We start from the raw sequence: 22873 nt of genomic DNA on the forward strand, positions 1-22873 counted from the left end.
TCCCTCCCACCTACCGACCAATCACCTGATCCACAAATTACAGCACAGACACACACACACACACACACACACACACACACACACACACACACACACTCAAAGTTGAGATTCAATCCCGTTGCAGATGCTTCTCAATTCAATTCAATTCTTTTGATGTCAGTATTGGATATCAGGCACACACACCTGATGCTAGCAGCACTAGTGGCCTCATTGTCTGCAACACAATGCTGCTAAAAGCTAACATCATCTGGCTAGAGGTAACAACAGTTTTCAGGCAATAGTGATATTTTTCAAAGGTACAACAGAAGAGCGTGCTGAGAATTCAATTATGTAGCACTGTATTTCATGTGTGTGTGTGTGTGTGTGTGTGTGTGTGTGTATGCAAATGCCATTTCCATTTGATAATGAGCTTTCTCCCCGTTTCAGAATCAGGGCTAATGTTGGAATGGAGTTCCTGAGCTCTCGTGTCATTTAATGGTGTTCTGTTGTATGATAATATTCATTAATTACATAAAAATTGTGATAATACTTTAGTATTTATTGATCTTCAAAAATAGGCCTACATCAAGAATAAGAGAGGTAATCAGATACACAAAAAAAATACTCATCAAATGAGTTGTTTATGATGTCATAAAGATGCATTGGATGCTTCCTAACCTTTCAAAATAAAAGCCCTAGATTTATCCACTGCATCACTGGAACTTAATTAACTTACTTAAATGAATGAACAGGCAGTATTAACATTCAATTCATGTTATGTTTAGTTCTTTCATAGTAAGATATCGACAGTTACAAAAGTTAAAGAAGAAGAAAAAATGTGATTACTATTTCTTCTGTTAACTCATATTTCTGTATATTCAGGCATATTTCAATGAAATAAAGCAAATCTTTCTTCTGTTAACGCACCGCTCACATGATTTTCAGTACAATTTTGTTTGTATTTGGGTTCCTGGCAGCTTTATACTTTGTTAATTCAAATAAAATGAAAAATCTGGAGCCATGCATGTGATGTAAGGACAGACTGAAAGATGCTGAACAGAGACAGAAATTAATAGGAAGTTGACAAATTAGATCCAAAATCTCCTGGACTTCAGAGGTTTAAATGCTGTTTTTTTAATTTTTATTTTTCCGTTTCTTCTTTAACTGTGCATATCCAAAAGAAGGGAGAGATGGAGGGCTTTAGAAGATTTGCTGTGAGAGGGATTTCCGGGGGTGTTTTAAAAGGGGCTTGACTGCACTAAGTAGGGCTGCTAACTGTGCTATCCCACAATGCAATGCCCCAAATCCAGGAGACTTTGAACACTCATACATATGGGCCAGGGGCAAATGAGGGTAAAACCAAACATGGAATAAAAGGCTATTAACAGAGAGAGAGAGAGAGAGAGAGAGAGAGTTACACCACTTTCTCTCTACCATCAATCCATCTCTCTGTCAATTAGGAAATGAAAACTCCGATCGTCTTAAGAGCGGAGAGATTACTCTCTGACCCTGATGTGCATCATAGGGTAATTCACAACAAAATACCCCACTTTTTGACTTTTACCGTAATTAAGAAAATTCAATTCACTTTATGACTTTTAAACCATCTTATAGATCTTCAGCTTTGTGCAGTTCTCTACTTTTGCAGATTTAACTTCTACAACTAAGACAAAGTCGTAGAGTGCATTAAAGTTAAAAGCTAGTGCATTAATGGTATAAGGCAAGGGACTCAAACTCGTGGCCCGCGGGCCAATTGTGGCCCTTGTGATGATATTTTGTGGCCCCCACTTTGATATGAAAGTTTAATGTGAGTTTTATATGAATGGCACTTTACCTTGTTGTGTGTGGAAGGTCCCTTTAATTACTTTTTTTTATAATTTTGTTTTTTTTTTTTAAATAATTTTGTATCTTTTTTGGTAATTCTGTGTATTTTTTGGTCATTTTGTGTCTTTTTTATGTAATTTATTGTTTTTTTCAGTCATTTTGTGTCTTTTTTTGTAATTTTGTGTCTTTTTAAAATAATTTATTGTTTTTTCAGTCATCTTGTGTCTTTTCTTGTAATTTTGTGTCTTTTTTAGTAATTTTGTGTCTTTTTGGTCATTTTGTGTCTTTTCTGGCCATTTTGTGTCTTTTTTAGGTCATTTCGTGTCTTTTTTATCGTTTTGTGGTCAATTTGTGTCTTTTTTGGTCATTTTGTTTCCTTTTTTGGTCATTTTGTGTATTTTGTAAGTCATTTTGTGTCTTTTTTTTTAGTAATTTTGTGTCCTTTTTTTGGTCATTTTGTGTCTTTTTAAAGTAATTTATTGTTTTTTCAGTCATTTTGTGTCTTTTTTTAGTAATTTTGTGTCTTTTTTTGGTCATTTTGATACAGCCTCCAGCGGCCCCCAGGTAATTGGAGTTTGAGACCCCTGGTATACGGTCTGCTCTTAACCATGAGGGGAATCAAACCAATGCAGAAACGTAACTTCTGGCTTTTGCAGGTAAAACTTTTGACAAATTGTGATTTTTTTTGTCTTGTTTTACAGCTGGTATTTCCCTGCTCCTATAGCATAAGCAGTGGGTGTCGCTAAACGTTTATTTCATTGGTGTATACGGATGAATAAGAGCACACAAGGACTATTTCCTATTGTGTTTCCTTCTTCTTCTGTTGCACATCCTCCACAAGACAAACACTCTATTATTTAAACCTGTCAGCTGCACTGAGGAGGAGAAAACAACTTTTCTTCTCATCTTTTGAATTAATAAATGAAAATAAAATCTGTGTGTGTGTGTGTGTGTGTGTGTGTGTGTGTGTGTGTGTGTGTGTGTGTGTGTGTGTGTGTGTGTGTGAGGTCTGGTGCTCCGTATGTTCCATTTGCCCCCCTATGGAGCATGGAGCCCCTCCATCACCCATCATCTCACACACTCACACACACACATTCATGTTTGTACGACTATACTTGTGAGGACCTTCATAGACATGGCACATTCTCGGGCCCTAACCCACTCTGAAGAATATCTACTAATGTTTGGTCTTTCTAGCGTTCCAACCTTAGTCTGTACTATTTAAGGAGATAGGTCCTTTTGTTTGTTGTTTTGGACTTGGTTCACTCTAAACTATATTCATTTTTTTCTCCATTCACTATTTTTGTCAGTAATGAATTTAATAATTTTAATTTCAAGTCAGTTTTCTGACTTTGGTTTGGGGACCTGCAGAAGAACTCTTTTTAAAGGCCTCTCTTCTCTTCCCTCCCCTCCACTTGACCCAGATAGAGAACCGCCTCATTTTTATAATGAACACAAAATATATTTACAAGCTTTATTTCTTATCAATAACAAACACACATAAACAAACAGTCTCAAGCATGCTTTGGTGTGACTTGAATCAATTCGGGACTCATTTTATTTTACATAATATTTAAAAAAGATAAATAAATAGCCTTCTTTCAAGACAAAATATTAGTTCCAGTTTCTCCCAGTTTTTCCAGGAAAATTAAATATTCCCGAACAGGTGTTCCCACACCAATATTTTCAGAAACTGAAAATAAACCGGCTGGTACAAAAACATTTTTCCTGTACCAGAGTGTAAACTTGTAAAATTGGTCATTTTATCATTGGGGTCTATGGGGATTGACTCGCTTTTGGGGCAAGCCTCAAGTGGCCATTCAGGGAACTGCAGTTTTTGGCTCTTTGATGTTGGTTTCATTTTTCAGCCCCAGAAGTTGGTGCTTGGTTTGGCATCAGGAAACAAAAAGGCCTTTCAGTCACGTGACCCTTGTAACTACTTCATTTCCAGCATTTACGTACATTTATTTACTGTTTAAACTGTCTTTTATAACGTCTTACCAGGAAGCCTTTTGCCCTAAACCTAGGTCAGTGGTTTTAATTTTGTTGTTTAAATTTCAAGAATCTGCTGTATGTCTTTTTTTTTTTCTAAATCTATTCGGCAACATTGAACTTTTTCTCTCCTCAGTTGTGTTTCTGTCAGAGGAGAGAAAACGAAAAGCATTTTTGTAAATGTATGAATTATACTGACCAAAACAAGAAAGAACAGAACGAGAGGTGTGAGTGTGTGTGTGTGTGTGTGTGTGTCTTTTTTAATAATTTTGTGTCTTTTTAAGTCATTTTGTGTCATTTTTAAATATTTTGTGTCTTTTTTGGTAATTTTGTGTCTTTTTTTAGTAACTTTGTTTCTTTTTTAAATAATTTTGTCTTCTTTTGGTCATTTTGTTTCTTCTTTAAGTAATTTAGTGTTTTTCTGTAATTTTGTGTCTTTTTTGGGTTATTTTGTGTCTTTTTAAAAAAAATAATTTTGTGTCTTTTTTGGAAATTCTGTGTATGGTTTGATCATTTTGTGTCTTTTCTGTCAGTTTGTGCCGTTTTTAAGTAATTTTGTGTCTTTTTTAAGTAATTTTGTGTCTTTTTTTAGTAATTTTGTGTCTTTTTTTGGTCATTTTGATACTGCCTCCAGCAGCCCTAAATTCTAAATATATTCTGCAACATTGAACTTTTTCTCTCCTCAGTTGTGTTTCTATCAGAGGAGAGAAAAGGAAAAGCATTTTTGTAAATGTATGAATTATACTGACCAAAACGAGAAACAAGAAAGAACAGAACGAGAGAAAAGTGTGTGTGTGTGTTGTGTGTTTGTATGTGTGTATAGGTGTGTGTGTGTGTGTGTGTGTGTTTGTATATATGTGTGTGTGTGTGTGTGTGTGTGTGCATGTGTTTGTGTGTGTGTGTGTGTCTTTTATTTCTAATTTTGTGTCTTTTTTTGGTAATTTTGTGTCATTTTTTAGTCATTTTGTGTCTTTTTTTGGCAATTTTGTGTCTTTTTTTAAGTAACTTTGTGTCTTTTTTAAATAATTTTGTGTCTTCTTTTGGTCATTCTGTTTCTTCTTTAAGTAATTTAGTTTTTTTCTGTCATTTTGTGTCTTTTTTAGTCATTTTGTGTCTTTTTTGGGTCATTTTTTGTCTTTTGTCTGGATGAAATCATATATTTTGTTGTTTAATTTCGAGAATCTGCTGTATGTCTTTTTTTTCTAAATTTATTCTGCAACAACTTTTTCTCTAGGAGAGAAGAGGGAAAGCATTTTTGTAAATGTATGAATTATACTGACCAAGACGAGAAACAAGAAAGAACAGAACGAGAGAAAAGTGTGTGTATGTGTGTGTGTGTGTGTGTGTGAGAGGTGGTCAGAAGTGGTTAGAGGAACAGTGTCCTCTCCATCCCCAGAGGGAGAAGGAGCCAATGATAGCCTTTCTGCTGCTGCTTAGCTGATAACACATAGTACCTCCACCTAATGTCCTCTCTCTCTCTCTCTCTCTCTCTCTCTCTCGTTCTCCCTCGCCATCTCACTTTACTATCAACACTTGCTCGCTTTACTTTCTCTCCCTTCCCTCTACTTATCTGTCTCGCTCTCCATTTATTTCCCCCCGGCCCTCTCTCTGTCTCTCCGCTGCTCTTGTCTGCAGGAATGAATCAGACGTAAGAGACCAAACAAGATTTTCAACCCATTGCTTTTGATTAAGTGACTTAACACAGAGGTCTGCGGCCCGGCAATATCACTAATGGTCCGGAGAAAGAGAGATAGTGTTTGGGGGAAAACGGAGAGAGACACAGAGGGAGGGCAGGGGAAAGAGAGAAAGAGAGAGAGAGAAAGTCAGACGTGGGCTAAATCTCCCACAAGTAGTACCATTATCCCCGGCTAAAGGAGAAAGTGATTATGAACTTAAAAGGAGCTTTGCGCTCGTAGCTTTCTCCACAGCAAGTTTAGTTGGAGAATTACGATTAAGCCGGATTTAGATTCACGCAAATGCCTTTTTGAACAGAGGAAACAGGAAAGGAGAAAAGAGGAGAGAAGAGGAGAGGAGAAGCCCATTGAACAGTGGCGGTTCTACACCGAGGCCTCCAGGCTACAAGCTTTTATTGCACAATTAACCCATTAAAGCCCGGAAAGCAGATACGTCGTTTTGTCGTATTTGTAGTTTTTTTCCACCTATTTTCAGTCTCTTGGCGATTGAAATGCATCAGAATACATGTGGGAGTGTAGCAATGCAACAGAACTTTGAAATCATCACCAAAAAAAGACCAAAAAGGACACAGAATTACCAAAAAAAGACACAAAATTATTAAAAAAGACACAGAATTACCAAAAAAAAGACACAAAATTACCAAAAAAGACACAGAATTACCAAAAAAAGACACAAAATTACCAAAAAAGACACAGAATTATTAAAAACGACACAGAATTACCAAAAAAAAGACATACAAGTACTAAAAAAAACTTGTTTGGGAAACACTGATTGATATTTTTAACATTTTATCGACCAAACTAATCGATTAATCGTTTAACCCATTTGTACAGTGTGAACAGGAGTGGAGCCAGAACAGTGCCCTGTGGAGTCCCTGTGCTGCTCATTTACCCATTTAAGGCGGGAAAGCATTACCGCATTTCTACCATTAAAACCGGGGGCGCTGTTGCGTTATTCTACCATTAAAGCCGGGAAAGAGTATACGTCGTTTTGTAGTATTTGTAGTTTTTTCCAACTATTTTCAGTCTCTTGGGAGTATCGCAATGCAACACATTGATAGGTATAAGCTCTCAAATACTTTTTGAAATTAATTTCTATCTTCTACAGAGGTTAAAACATGTATTGACACTTTCCAGAAAAACTTCAGGTTTTAGGGGCTTATTTTAAAATCACCCAGGCATTTTAGGCCTAAATGGGTTAAACTATTATACAATGGACACATTCTGGGTTCCTTTTGTGCACAGTGAGATATATTGTTTGAACAGAAAATAGGTAAGAATTGTTCCGTCGTTCATCGTTATAAATTGATCATTTAAATATTAATTTGACACAGGGGCCACAGCAGGGGCCGAGGGCTTCTTCACAGGGGCAGTTACCTATTTTTTGTTCAAACAATATCTCATTGTGCACAAAAGGAACCCAGAATGTGTCCATTGTATAAAATCGTTCTCACTATACTGCACTTTCAAAATAAAAATAAAGTAATTATGCACAAAAATGAGAAATATCATTGTCGTGCAAAAATATTTATTGTTGGTAAGTCTCATTGTTTCAATCAGTGTATTTGTATCTTCCACATATACTTAAATGAGATTTTTTAAATAAGCTAAAATAAAGGTTTTGTATGCTTAAATATCATCTTTGCCGTTTTTTAATGGGCCCCTCTGATTAAACACTGGCCCCTGCTTGGCCCCCACAGTAAAACTGGTCTAGAACCGCCACTGCCCTCGAACAATAGTGGCACCATGCTGTCAGCTCACAGTTGTATAAGATATTAAAGCGGATTCATATTCATTAATAATCATCATCAAGTGATGGAATTTGTTTCATAAAAAGGTCGTTTTTTAATCAGAAATGACTCTGTGTTTTTTGTAATGAGCAAAAAAGCACATTTTTTATTCCACAGGAACCCAAGTTCATCAACAAATGAGCATTTTTAAATTCCCTGTTTGGGTTTTTACCAGCAGATAGTTAATTCTACAAATGTAGCTTTTATGGAAATGCAAAACATATGTCGCTACTTATCTGATTTCCTGCAGGATATCAAAACAATTTGGGATCTCCGTGATGACAGGATATACTTAAAGCACCCCCCAGACACACACACACACACACACACAAAAATACATGGAAAATACATTTTTATAATCTTTTATTTGCTGGAGATTGTTTTTGGATGATTATTACAAAACCAGGAAATTATAAATGATGATAAATAAATGCAGAACATACATGTTTTTGTTGTTTGGATGTTTACCCTCTAACATTGTTTTTAACTTTTCTGCCTTATGTTTATGGCAGTTTAACTGCTTATAACTGACGTACAAGAGGAAAAAAAACAGGCTTCACTTTTTATGTCGCTGTCATCACAATAAACCTGGAATAAAATTAAACGTAATGCAGTTCCAGAATCACAAACGGCGGGTTAGAAACCAGCCTCGCTCACAGAATCAAGGGACAAAATGTCAGATTTGAGGATATGATGAGGTTTATGGAGACCATTACAGGATTTTGGCTGCTGTGAATAGCATCGCTTAAATGAGGCAACATACCGAAAATGAATTTAGTTGCCTAAATTTCACTGTTATTGCTTTGTGCACCAGTCACAGTTTCCAAGAAAATAAGTATTCTCCTGGTGACGTGGGTGCAGGAGCACGTTGCGAAGGAGAATGTGTGTGTTCAGGTGCTTCCCACCTGCACATACAGTATGTTTGTGTACATGCAAGGTTATGTGAGTGTGTGTGAGTGTGTGTGTGTGTGTGTGTGTGTGTGTTGCTCTCTGCACATTAGCGGTAATTATAGTCAGTAATAACCCTAACGAGGAGAGAGGGACGGGCTGCGTTCAGAGCAGCAATTACAAGTTAATCAGCTACCATGTTGTTGGGAGTAATTAGGCAACGCTGTGAAGAGGATTTAGATCTCAGATATTTACTGCTGCAGTGTGGGAGAGGGTGTGTGTGTGTGTGTGTGTGTGTGTTCTTGTACTTCCTACATAGTGAGGACCGGGATATGTTTGTAAGCAACAGAGTGAGGACATTTTTGCAAAGTGAGGACATTTCGGCCGGTCCTCACCTCTTTAAAGGCTTTTTTTTTTTTAGATTTCAGACTTTGTTTTAAGGGTTAAAGGTTACATGATAATGATAATTAACTGAAACTGTATTGTGTGGTTACAAAACTAACTAAAATTAATGAATTTGAAAACAAAAAAATTCACAACAAAATTAAGACTAAAACTAATGAAAAATCCAAAACTATTGTAACCTTGCAAGGGAATTCACTATTAGAATGAGGGCCTTCACAAAGATAGAAATACAAGAATTTGTGTGTGTGTGTGTGTGTGTGTGTGTGTTCTTGTACTTCCTACATAGTGAGGACCGGGACACGTTTTTAACCAACAGAGTGAGGACATTTTTGCAAAGTGAGGACATTTCACATTTCGGCCGGTCCTCACTTCTTTAAAGGCTTTTTTTTTTTTTTTTTAGATTTCAGACTTTGTTTTAAGGGTTAAAGGTTACATGATGATGATAATTAACTGAAACTGTATTGTGTGGTTACAAAACTAACTAAAGTTATAGTGAAAATGTCCTTCGTTTTCATCTTTGTCAACTTTTTTCATACATAATGAAGATGGATAAGGCAAAGAAAATAAAGGCAAAATTTACTGTGACCTCTTTTAATCTCCCACCCAACAAATACCCCATTACAAAAAACTACAACTAACACTAAAACTAAAGCATTTAAAAAAAATAATACTAAACTAAAACTAGCAAACTCACTCTAAAAACCAATTAAAACTAACTGAATTTGAAAACAAAAATTCACAACAAAATTAAAACTAAAACTGATGAAAAATCCAAACCTATTATAACCTTGCTAGGGAATTCACTATTAGAATGAGGGTCCTCGCAAAGATAGAAATGTGTGTGTGTGTGTGTGTGTGTGTGTGTGTGTTCTTGTACTTCCTACATAGTGAGGACCATGACACGATTTTAACCAACAGAGTGAGGACATTTTTGCAAAGTGAGGACATTTCGGCCGGTCCTCACTTCTTTAAAGGCTTTTTTGAGATTTCAGACTTTGTTTTAAGGGTTAAAGGTTACATGATAATGATAGTAAACTGAAACTGTATTGTGTAGTTACAAAACGAAATAAAATTATAGTGAAAATGTCCTTCGATTTCATCTTTGTCAACCTTTTTTCATACATAATGAAGATGGATCAGACAAAGGAAATAAAGGCAAAATTTACTGTGACCTCTTTTAATCTCCCACCCAACAAATACCCCATTACAAAAAACTAGAACTAATAGAAACTAAACTAAAACTAAAGGATTTTAAAAGAATAAATACTAAACTAAAACTAGTAAACTCACTCCAAAAACTCATTAAAACTAACTGAATTTGAAAACAAAAATTCACAACAAAATTAAAACTAAAACTAATGAAAAATCCAAAACTATTATAACCTTGCAAGGGAATTCACTGTTCCAATGACGGTCCTCACAAAGATAGAAGTACAAGAATGCGTGTGTGTGTGTGCGTGCGTGTGCGTGTGTGTGTGAGTGTGAATGAGGGATAGATAGATAGTGTGTGAGATTTGCTGCATTCTGGAGACTTTTGAAAGGTTTTTTTAAAAGTGTTTTCCCATGGGTTTATATGGTTGGGCCTAGTTACACTGTAGCGTGAGCAAACATTTCAATATTAATCAAATTATTATTTTTGTCATGTCATCCCTGCTGCTTATTATTTAGTATTTTGTCAGAAACCTGCTGTATGTTTGCATCTTTGCAAATGGAATGCCCTGCTTAGCCTGCTGCCCCCGCGACCCGGCCCCGATAACGATATTCTAGACGATATTAGGAAATACTTAAAAAGATATAGAAAATATGATTTTTTTCTAGTCTGTATGAATAAATAAAAATGTAAAATGTAGTTTGAAGTGCAAATCAACAGTTGCAAATACAAAAAAAATACTCTTGACTCTTAATAATAATATAATTTTATATTTATCATAAAAATAACCATTTAGGGGTTCCGGGGGCATATTTTAATGACATTTTGTAAATGAGAATAAAGGTTCATGTATGTTTTATTTAAGGCATCTTATTTTGACAGTCTTCTTGTAAATTCTGCGGTGGATTCTCTTAACACACTGTGCTCTTATTTTGAAAGCTTGACTGATTGGTGACAGACACTCAACCTTATGCCACTAAATCAAGAAGTAGGAACGTTGCCAATATCATGATATGCATTTTTTTTAACCATAAAAAAAAAACTATACAGATATTATCGTGAACGATACCCAACATGGTCTCACAGGAATCTGTGAAATAGCCACGGAGTAGAGATGGGCTAGTCTGGCTGCGTAAACCATAGATGTAAGCATCAATTTCTGTCGCTCTACATACGTTATCTGGTATAACTGATCTGATTGGCTAAGAGCTACCTACAGAAGCTTTGATAGACATTCATAGCGACCAATAAACGGCTCCGGAGGATCGTAAACCACACCTCCTCTACGGAGAAATGAACGGCTGGTTTCCAGACCAAATCTCATTTGTGATTAGTCTGGTGTTAGCTAGGCTACAAATTTCCGGGAAACTCACACGGATTTCGCTACAATGCAAGTTAATGACAGTCATATCCCGTGGCTATTCCAACATACAAAGTGATTATGTACATTCACTGAGTGAATATTTAGAAAATAAAACATATATTTGTCATTAGAAATGTGATGAAAGAAGGGGGCGTGTCCGACCGTCGCCATGTAAGACGTGTTTCTCCGTTGCTCCTGGAGTTTGTGACTATTTTTGAATTTTTGAGCGTCTTTTATTAATAGAAACCTGTTGATACCTTTAAGTTATTTTTCCCCGACTTGATTTTGGAAAACTTTCTGCACTCCCGAGTTGACTATGACCTCTACTCGGCCGAAGACGGAGTCATCACGGGGAGGCCGCGCGAAGACCTCGCCCTCGACTGACCCAAGCTCCCCACCAAAGCTAGATGCTAACTTTCCCGACTGGGACCGGCTCGAGCGAATGCTCGCCTCCATGAAAGGCGACATATGTGGAAGAATTGACTCTCTGGCCTCTGACCTTCGTTCTGAGATATCGTCGGTAAAACAAGAGTTGGAAAATACAGTTGAGCCGATACTGCAGCGCTTGAACGCCCATGACGAGACCATGCTCGAGCTGGAGCGCGCATGCACTGATAACGGCACCGAGCTGTCCAGGCTGGACTCAGCGGTGGATTCCCTTAAAGCCCAGGTGAAACTACTGAATGACAAATGCGAGGACCTAGAGGGGCGATCGAGGCGAAACAACATCCGTTTGATTGGTGTCCCGGAGGGCGTGGAGGGCCCTCGACCGACCAACTTTATCGCACAGCTCCTAAAGGACATGTTGAAGTTGGATGAGATACCACTGCTTGACCGGGCTCACCGCACCCTCCGTGCGAAACCTAAAGCCGGAGAGGCGCCCCGTCCTTTCATCATCAGGATCCACTACTTCCAGGTCCGTAATGATATTCTGCGGCGTGCGGGTGAGATGTCCCGTGCCTCCCCGCTTCTCTACGAGGGGAAAAAACTTTTCATCTTTCCTGACTACACTGCATCTGTCTCCAAGAAACGCGCTGCCTTTGCAGGGGTGAAGCGACAGCTCCACTCCTGCCCCGGTACTAAGTTTGGACTTCTTTTTCCGGCCGTCCTGAAGATAACTCTACCAGGCGGATCAACGCACACATTTGATGATCCGGACTCAGCCATGGACTTTGTCAATGCGAGTATTAAGAAGTCAGTTACCCCAGATGCTCTGGTCTAAGGTGTAGTGCCAGTTTCGTTTGATTTTTATTTCTATTTGGTAGTTAATTTGTATTACTTATATATTTTAATTCTCTGTCTTTATCTATTTTATGTATTTATTTATTTTTATTATTATTATTGGTTTTCTTTTTGGTTTTTTCTTGTTTCTTTCTTCCTATTTTGGTATCATCAGTGATACAATATACAGTGTTTTCCTTTATAATATTGTCGCTCTTTAGCGAATAACCCAGTGGTATGTCGCATATCTCTGACGGAGCTTTAGTTTAGGTTTAGCAGAGAGTTTAGGTAGAAGATGGGACTAGCGCGCGTCTCGTTTGGGGAGACGCTTATGCAAGGGGATGGGGGGTGTGTGGGAGGGGTCGTTCTCTTGTTCCTGGTTACTCGTTTCGTTCTGTTGTTATGTCATGTTTATGTCATTAGGTCACCTCACTTTAATTTTTATATTGGCTATCCATTTGTCACTGAGTACATCTGTACACATATTTACCTCAAGATCGGTAGGTGCAATGGCTCAGAATAACCAGTTCTGTCAGTCCGGGAGGAGGTTAAAATTTATAAGTTGGAATTGTAGGGGTCTTAATCATCCAATTAAGCGTAGCAAAGTACTCCATCATCTTCAACACTTAGGAGGAGATGTTGTCTACCTTCAGGAGACGCATTTAAAGGTATCAGATCATGCCAAACTGCGTGGTAGGTGGGTTAGACAAACGTTTCATTCATCTTTCCAGGGTAAGGCCAGAGGTGTTGCAATACTGATTCGAAAGTCAATCGATTTCACTTGCTCTGATATAGTCTCTGACCCTAACGGAAGATATATAATTGTTACTGGCCGGTTATGTAATGTTCCTGTTGCTCTCATTAATATTTATGGTCCTAATTGGGACAATGAGGCCTTTTTCAAATTGGTTTTTTCTAAATTGACCAACATGCCCTCGTACCTCCCCATACTTGGTGGTGACTTTAACTGTTGGATCAACCCAGCTTTAGATCGTTCCTCCACTAGAAATGTAGTAACTTCAAAATCAGCCAAAGTCATTCAATCCTTTATGGATGAATTTTCCATGTCAGATCCCTGGCGCCTTTTTAACCCCTCAGGGAGAGCTTATTCCTTTTTTTCCAATGTGCATCACACCTTTACACGAATTGACTACTTTCTGTTGGATAACAATCTCTTATCATCAGCACATGCTTGCTCTTATGATGCTATTGTAATTTCGGATCACGCTCCTGTTATTTTGGAATTTCAATTTGAGGGCTACAATGTTGAGCGTCCCCCTTGGCGTCTGAACACACGGTTGCTGTCCAATGAAAATTTTGTGAGTTTTATCTCACAGCAAATAGATGATTTTCTATCGCTGAATAAGACTCCCGATGTCTCCATGTCTGTGATTTGGGAGGCTATGAAGGCCTATTTAAGGGGGGAAATTATTTCGTTTTCAAGCTATGAAAGCAAGCTTAGGAGGAAAAAGATGTCTGAAGTGAAGCAACAGTTAGTCCAGCTTGACAATGCCTATGCTACTTCCCCATCACCTGATATATTTAAAGAACGGCTTTCATTGAAAGCAGAATATGAGGTCCTCGCTTCTGCTCAAGTTGAAGACCTCCTGCTGAAATCCAGATCCACATACTATGAGCATGGGGATAAAGCAAGTCGACTACTTGCTCACTCTTTACGACAGGCCGCGTCCTCTCACCAAATCCCACAGATTAGAACTTCATCAGGTGTTACATCAGATCCTAAATTAATAAATGAACACTTCAGACAATTCTATACGTCTTTATATTCTTCTGAACATGCCACTGACTCTTATGCCCTCGACCACTTTTTTAGCTCTCTTAGTATTCCTAGAGTAGATCCTGACTCTGTTAAAACTCTGGAAGAACCAATCACTATTGCTGAACTTAGACAAGCAGTTTTTTCCATGCAAGTGGGGAAATGTCCAGGTCCAGATGGGTTTCCAATAGAATTTTATAGGAAATTTTTTGACAAGTTAGCCCAAATTTTAATCGACATGTTTAATGAATCTTTTTTGTTATCTAAACTCCCACCGACTCTCATGCAGGCTACAATCTCACTTATTTTAAAGAAAGATAAGGACCCCCTACTAGCCACAAGTTATCGACCCATAAGTTTGTTATCTGTGGACCTAAAACTTCTGTCTAAACTCCTTGCCACGCGCCTTGAATCAGTTCTCCCTTCCATAATCTCTCCCGACCAGACAGGATTTATTCGTGGTAGATATTCCTTTTCTAATCTCAGGCGACTTTTTAACATCCTATACAATCCCTCCTCGTCATGCACACCAGAAGTCTTAATTTCGCTGGATGCAGAGAAGGCTTTTGACCGGGTGGAGTGGGATTATCTTTTCTATACCCTACAGAAGTTTGGTTTTGGCAATAAGTTTATTTCCTGGGTGAGACTTTTATACTCTTCACCCACAGCGTCTATTAGAACCAATAACATCCTCTCTAAACTTTTTCCTCTACACCGCTCCACCCGGCAGGGCTGTCCTTTAAGTCCCCTCCTGTTCGCTATTGCAATCGAACCTCTTGCTGTTGCCCTACGGTCTCACCCCCACATCAGAGGCATACTTAGGTATGGTGTTGTGCATACTGTCTCGCTTTACGCGGATGATCTTTTAGTGTACATTTCGGACCCCTCAATCTCAATCCCGACTATTTTAGATACATTTACCTCCTTTGGCCAGGTGTCTGGCTATAAACTTAATCTGACCAAAAGTGAGATTTTTCCTTTGAACCCGGCAGCAAAACGTTTCCCACTGCACAACTTTCCATTTAAAGTCGCTTCAGATAGTTTTGTATACTTGGGTGTTCGGGTCACAGCTCAATTTGAGGATTTATTTAAATCTAACATTCTCCCGTTGGTCGCTAAGATGCAAAATGACTTTGAGCGCTGGACTCTATTAAATTTATCCCTCGCAGCCCGGGTCAACTCTATCAAAATGAACACCCTTCCAAAGTTTTCCTATTTATTCCAATGTCTCCCCATCTTTCTCCCGCAGTCTTTTTTTTCCAAGATCGATAAACTGATAGCTGAATTTATCTGGAACAAGAAGCCCCCGAGACTACGCAAATCTTTGCTTCAGAGACTAAAATCTCAGGGGGGTCTGGCATTGCCAAATTTTAGATTTTATTACTGGGCCTGTAACTTCAGAGCAATCCAGTTCTGGCTTCATTTTGAGGGCTCCACTTCTCCCCCAATATGGATAGTTATGGAATCCATGTCTGCCAAACCAGCTTCTTTGTCTGCACTTGTTCATGCTCCTGTAAGTCACCCCATTTCACCCTATTCAAAAAGTATGATAGTTAAATCTACGATAAAGATATGGAGACAGTTTAGACGTTATTTCGGCCTTCAGTCTCCTTCTCGACTGGCCCCGCTGGCACCTAACCTGTTATTTCACCCTTCACTAATAGATGGAGCGTTCCCTTCCTGGCGGGCACGGGGTATCAGAACAATCATGGACCTGTATAATGATGACATATTCTCATCTTTCCAGGAGCTTTCAGAGAAGTTCACTCTTTCTAAAAATAACTTTTTCAGATATCTACAGATTCGTAGTTTTGTTAGAAATGTTTACCCCAGCTTTCCTAATTTACCAGAACCTACTGGCCTAGACCCATTCTTGTCCCCGTTGCCTGCTGCGAGGGGCATGATCTCGGTGCTGTATAATCTCATTCACTCTTTAAACCCAGCCCCACTCCGTACTATTAGGACGCTATGGGAGAATGATTTACAATGTGAATTTGCGGATGATGTTTGGGATGAGTGTCTGCGGCGAGTCCATTCTTCCTCCATATCTGCTAAGCATGGGTTGCTACAGTGTAAGGTTCTTCACCGCTATCATTTTACTAAAGTCCGACTGTCTAAAATATATGATGATGTTGATCCTATTTGTGATAGATGTCGCCAGTTCCCAGCCACCTATTTTCATATGCTTTGGGCGTGCCCTTCCCTGAATACCTTTTGGTTTGAGATTTTTAATACTATCTCACAGATCACCTCAGTCTCTTTTACACCGTCTGCAGTCACTGCCCTATTTGGGGTCACCCTCATACCTGCTGTACCAAATTATAAGAAGAACCTGGTAGCTTTTGTAACCCTCTTAGCTAGACGTCTTATTCTTATGAAATGGAAATCCAGGACCCCGCCAACTTGCCATGAATGGATAAAGGACATTTTTTACTTTATTAACATGGAGAAAATTCGTTGTACACTGAGGGGATCATCTGCTGCTTTCAGGAAAACATGGGGGGCATTTTTTGAGTATGCAAATAAGTTGACTTTTCCTAATATCCCAAACTGACAAACAACCTCTGTCCATGGTCTGATCTGTTTTAATGACATGCTTTGTACAGATATATGTGATACACTTTAATGTGACTTTGATAACTTTAATGCCATTTGTGTAACTGTCTAATTGTTCATTTAGTATAGGTGACCTGCTTTGTTGTTGTTTTTTGTTTTGTTTGTTGTTGTTTTTTGTTTGGTTTATCATTTGTTTGTTTGTTTATATATTTACATACAAGTGTCTTGTACATTGTCTGTCTTCATTTGAGTGTTATGATGATTATATTAATGAAAAACTCGACACTTGTTTTCCTATAACTGTCATTTATGTGATGAAAATTCAATAAACAAAGTTTTGAAAAAAAAAAAAAAAAGAAATGTGATGAAAATCCATTTTTATGCAGAAACTAAGTCAAAATATTGATTTTTTCACTAAAAATGAGAGAACTGTCCGCCATGTTTTTTGTTCTGACCGCCGGGACCTTGAAAGTCACGTGACTTGGAACAAACCAATAGGAACAAATATCCATGGAATAGCCACGGGATATGACTGTCATTAACTTGCATTGTAGCGAAATCCGTGTCAGTTTCATGGAAATTTGAGTGATTCCGTGGCTATTCCACGGATTTTGAGTTAAGCAAATCCGTGGCTATTTCACGGATTCCTGTGAGACCAGGTTCACGATACGATATGGCACACCCCTAATGGATGTTATAAATACTTTGCTTTAAACATATGCAAAAACAAGGGAATCTTTATTTCTCAATTGCAAAAAAAAATTCAAAAAGCATGACAAGCATTTAGGAGATCATTAGGTGACGGGGGCCGGACCGGGTCGCTCCACCTACAAACAGCGCAGCGGTTCTGCACACTGCTGCGTGGAGCTAATTAGGTGTTAACGTGTTTGGGCGCTGATCGCGTGTCTGAGGCCTTTAATTGTTTGACTGGGAGGAGGAAGCTGAGATTCAGCTCCCTGCCAAATGCCATTTAGGCTGAGGTGCTAATAGCAGGGGTCTGACACTGATACACACACTTTAATTGTATGTTGTGTTAATGAGACGCAGAGGAGGGAGACAGAGAAAGAGACAGACAGGATAAAGAGACAGACAGACAGGGAGAGAGAGACAGACAGGGAGAGAGAGACAGACAGGGAAAAAGAGACAGACAGGGAGAAGGAGACAGACAGGGAGAGAGAGACAGACAGACAGGGAGAAAGAGACAGACAGGGAGAAAGAGACAGACAGGAGAAAGAGACAGACAGGGAGAAAGAGACAGACAGGAGAAAGAGACAGACAGGGAGAAAGAGACAGACAGGGAGAAAGAGACAGACAGGAGAAAGAGACAGACAGGGAGAAAGAGACAGACAGGAGAAAGAGACAGACAGGGAGAAAGAGACAGACAGGGAGAGAGAGACAGACAGGGAGAGAGACACAGACAGGGAGAAAGAGACAGACAGGGAGAGAGAGACAGACAGATAGAAAGAGACAGACAGATAGAAAGAAAGAGACAGACAGATAGAAAGAGATAGACAGACAGGGAGAGAGAGACAGACAGACAGGGAGAAAGAGACAGACAGGATAAAGAGACAGACAGGGAGAAAGAGACAGACAGGATAAAGAGACAGACAGGGATAAAGAGACAGACAGGGAGAAAGAGACGGACAGGGAGAAAGAGACAGACAGGATAAAGAGACAGACAGGGAGAAAGAGACAGACAGGATAAAGAGACAGACAGGGAGAAAGAGACAGACAGGGAGAAAGAGACAGACAGAGGGAGAAAGAGACAGACAGGGAGAAAGAGACAGACAGGGAGAGAGAGACAGACAGGGAGAGAGAGACAGACAGGGAGAAAGAGACAGACAGGGAGAAAGAGACAGACAGGGAGAGAGAGACAGACAGGGAGAAAGAGACAGACAGGGAGAGAGAGACAGACAGGGAGGAAGAGACAGACAGGGAGAGAGAGACAGACAGGGAGGAAGAGACAGACAGGGAGAGAGAGACAGACAGGGAGGAAGAGACAGACAGGGAGAGAGAGACAGACAGGGAGGAAGAGACAGACAGGGAGAGAGAGACAGACAGGGAGAAAGAGACAGACAGGGAGAAAGAGACAGACAGGGAGAAAGAGGCAGACAGGGAGAGAGAGACAGACAGATAGAAAGAGACAGACAGGGAGAGAGAGACAGACAGGGAGAGAGAGACAGACAGACAGGGAGAGAGAGACAGACAGGGAGGAAGAGACAGACAGGGAGGAAGAGACAGACAGGGAGAAAGAGACAGACAGGGAGAAAGAGACAGACAGGGAGAAAGAGACAGACAGAGGGAGAAAGAGACAGACAGGGAGAGAGAGACAGACAGATAGAAAGAGACAGACAGGGAGAGAGACACAGACAGGGAGAGAGACACAGACAGGGAGAGAGAGACAGACAGGGAGGAAGAGATAGACAGAGGGAGAAAGAGACAGACAGAGAGAGAGAGACAGACAGAGAGAGAGAGACAGACAGACAGGGAGAAAGAGACAGACAGCAGAGAGAGACAGACAGGAGAAAGAGACAGACAGATAGAAAGAGACAGACAGGCATCAGCCAATGACCTGTGTGATGCAGAGAGACGGTTCTGACAGCTCATTGCCCAGTGCTGTCAACCCTGCTGTGTGTGTGTGTGTGTGTGTGTGTGTGTACTTGTAGTATGTAAATGAACATATTCTAAAAAAAAAAGCATGATTAGCTAATAATACACGTTGAAATTATGTATCAAATTACCATATTGAATGTGGAAGTACGTTCATTAATTTACTTCTTCCAAAAAAAATAGTATAACAGTGAATCTGGTGACATTAATTTTATTACGACTAAAATTATGACTATCAATATGTTTTAGTTACAAAATAATAATAATAATAATAATAATAAAAACGTGAAGAATCATGGGAAGATTCAAACAGCCACTTACCCAGTTGCAACACATAGAAATAAATAGATGAATGATTTGGCACCAGGAAGAAGTTTAAGATATATTTATATATGTATATATACAACCCAGAGAGGTTTTACAAATTGTATGGAAAGTTTTTAGAGAGTAACATATTTTCTCATACTAAATACATATATAGATACCTCCACAATCCAACCTTTAAATTCAGTACATTTCTATTTCAAAATAATAAGACTCAACTCAAATATAGCAAAATAAAAAACAAGACAGACAAAATACTTCTACTCAGTTTCCCAAAAAGTTGGAATATTGTCTAAAATCTGTTTTTTCAAATTTGACATATATTCAATTGAATCTGTACAAAGGCAATATATATATATTTAATATTTAAACTCATAAAATTGTATGCATTCTGTGTTACACGGGGTCCCACAGGGACTGGAACTGGGATTGAAAAAGTAAACAGCAATAAATACAGTTTTGCAAAATAAAATGTTGGAAAATCAACGCATAAAAGCCAAATAAAATAAACAGTGATACATTTTTTTTAAGATTATAGAGTAGGGACACATTGGATATTTTGCAATGTGACAGAAATTCCAAGATTTTATGTTCATGGCTTGTTAATATTAATGTGTCAAAGCAGAGCAGATCTTTGCATCACCAGGATTAGGAAACATTTTGTTTAATTTGGCATTAATAAATTATTTTCTCATTTTGCACTGAAGAAAACCATATCCTGCAGTCGAGCATATGATTATTTACATTTCTACAAATTTTTAATAATTTTTAAAGCATATACATTACCTGGTAATTAATTGTCATCAGTGTTTTATTAGACTTGATACATGTGAAACAATATATTCTAATATATAGATAGATGTGTGTTCCTACAGTATTTGATATGGATGGCTCTTTATTATAATATTGATTAATGATCTCTCCATCCTAACAAGTTCACTGGCACCAATAAATGTGACCAATAATCAGCTTTGCTCTTATGCGACTAATCAATTTGTAATTTTCAAATTTGTATTGACACGTGTCTCTTTAGGAGTGCAGGTGAGTGTATTTCTGTGTGTGTGTGTTTGAGCGTAACACAATTAATCTGTCACATTGTGTGCCATCAGAGGAAAAACATGAAGTGTGTGTGTGTGTGTGTGTGTGTGTGTGTGTGTGTGTGTGTGTGTGTGTCAGGGTAAATGATAGAGGAGGGTTGGATTGACCTCCTAATTACTGCAGCGGTGATGGGAGGAGGAACACCAGGCCAGAGGTTAATAGCTGAGTTGTCCGACAAGAAGGCTGATCGGGGGAGGAGAGGAGGAGGAGAGGAGGAGGAGGTGGGCAGGGGGAGGAGAGGAGGAGCAGAGCAGAGTAGAAGACAGGATGAAAGAGGGTGGAGGAAGGAAAAAGACGTATGTGAGTTTGGACAGGTTGAGGAGGAAGAAGTAAGAAAGAGGATGAAGGAGAAAGTATTAACTCTATGGAGTCTTTTAGGGCTATTTTGTCCATTTTTTTTATCATTAACATGTCTTTTTGTGTCATTGTAAGTCATTTTGTGTCTTTTTTTGGTCAGTTGTGTCTTTTTTGTGTTTTTTTTTCTCATTTTGTGTCTGTTTTAGTTATTTTGTGTCTTTTTTTGGTCATTTTGTGTCTTTTTTAGTTATTTTGTGTCTTTTTTTTGGTCAGTTGTGTCTTTTTTGTGTCCTTTTGGTCATTTTGTGTCTGTTTTTGTGTCTTTTTTTTGTTATTTTGTGTCTTTTTTTGATCATTTTGTGTCTTTTTTTGGTCATTTTGTGGTTTTTGTCTTAGTAATTTTGTGTCTTTTTTTGGTCTGCTTTGTTTTTACGTCTGGATGTGATGAAGAAGCCATGCTTTGTATTTTCCCGCAAAGTAAACTTGCCACCACAGATCGACCAGGCCTTCACCTGTCATGACCATAGACTGTATATAAATAATGGACGTTGTCACCGTACACAATATCTGGACTGTGGAGGAGGAGAGGGATCTGATCACTGACTACAGCCTCTCTACACCTCAACCTGACTGAGAGAAGCTGCTGCTAATTCATGTTAGCATTAACTGGAGCATTAACTGGGATGTTAGTTTTGGCAAAAAAAGTAAAACAAAATGTTTGTTACTGACCTCAGAAAACTGAGCAGCGACTCCTTGGAGTGTCTGTTAGTCCAACCAAACACTGAACAAGACATTTACTGAACAAAACGTTCAAATAAACTGTCATTAAGTGAAAATACAGTGAAAGGGTCAAAGTTATGAGACCAAACCGCTAAACGTCCTTTTTTATATCTATGTAACGTTATATATAACTTTATTGACACGTTGCCGTGGATACGCATTGTTCTGCTTCTCTCCTGATGACGGCTCGCCTTGTTAATGACCTGTCAATCAAAGGTAGCCCCGCCCCAAATCATATGATTCTTTATCTTCTATTTTCTTCTAAATGGGGCCATTATTAGAACTATTAACATCAGATTGTCTTGAAGAAGATTTTTTACTAGTGATTGAGACCATAGTGTTGTCCTAAAAAAAATGTCTGAGGTAATAAATCAAGTGAGAAGTTTTCAAATTTTGCATTGAAATGAATGGACAGATTTTTTTGCAGCCAAACTTAGCGCCCCCTGCAGGAATTTTTGGTAGAATAGAGGCTTAAGGCACTTCCTGGTTTGCCTCCCTGCTCAGACCCGGAGGTTGCCGCCTGGTCATGACATTAGTTGCATGATTCAGGCCGCTGGAGAAAAGTTCACCATTGTTGTGAAACCATCCCTCCTCGTTCTGATGCTGCTGTTGAGAATATATCTCTATCTAGGCCACGTTAGCAGAGCAAACATTGTAGTTAACCGCCGGTGAATAAAAAAATCACAATTAATTTAGACATGCCCCTCCAAAATAAAAGCAATTTCTCCTCCGTGTGCGTCTGGTACAGTTTGTCTGTTGCCTGGAGCGGTGAGAGGCGATTAGAGCGCCTGGAAAAGGGGGTTAGAAGACAGAACCTCATCAGGAATATGGAACGGCTCTCGCAGACAGACAGAGACACACCGAGTGACACCCATAACCCAATTAAAACAGGAGCAAATGAGAAAGCAAAAGACTGAATGGGTATCGGCTAGGGACTGAACAAATAAACCTGCAATGTTTAGAGGTGGGTGATGGAAAACAATCGTCGCTCACGTAGATTCAGGTGGTACTTTGTGACAGTTTGTGAATATTTCTGTTGAGAAAATCTGTGTTTTCAATCAACATACAGGCAGATGGAGGACTATTTAATCCTTAGAAGTCTAAGCATTCACATTATTTAACCCT

The sequence above is a fragment of the Centropristis striata genome, chromosome 19 (genome assembly GCF_030273125.1).
Source record: "Centropristis striata isolate RG_2023a ecotype Rhode Island chromosome 19, C.striata_1.0, whole genome shotgun sequence".
NCBI classification, from domain to species: domain Eukaryota; kingdom Metazoa; phylum Chordata; class Actinopteri; order Perciformes; family Serranidae; genus Centropristis; species Centropristis striata.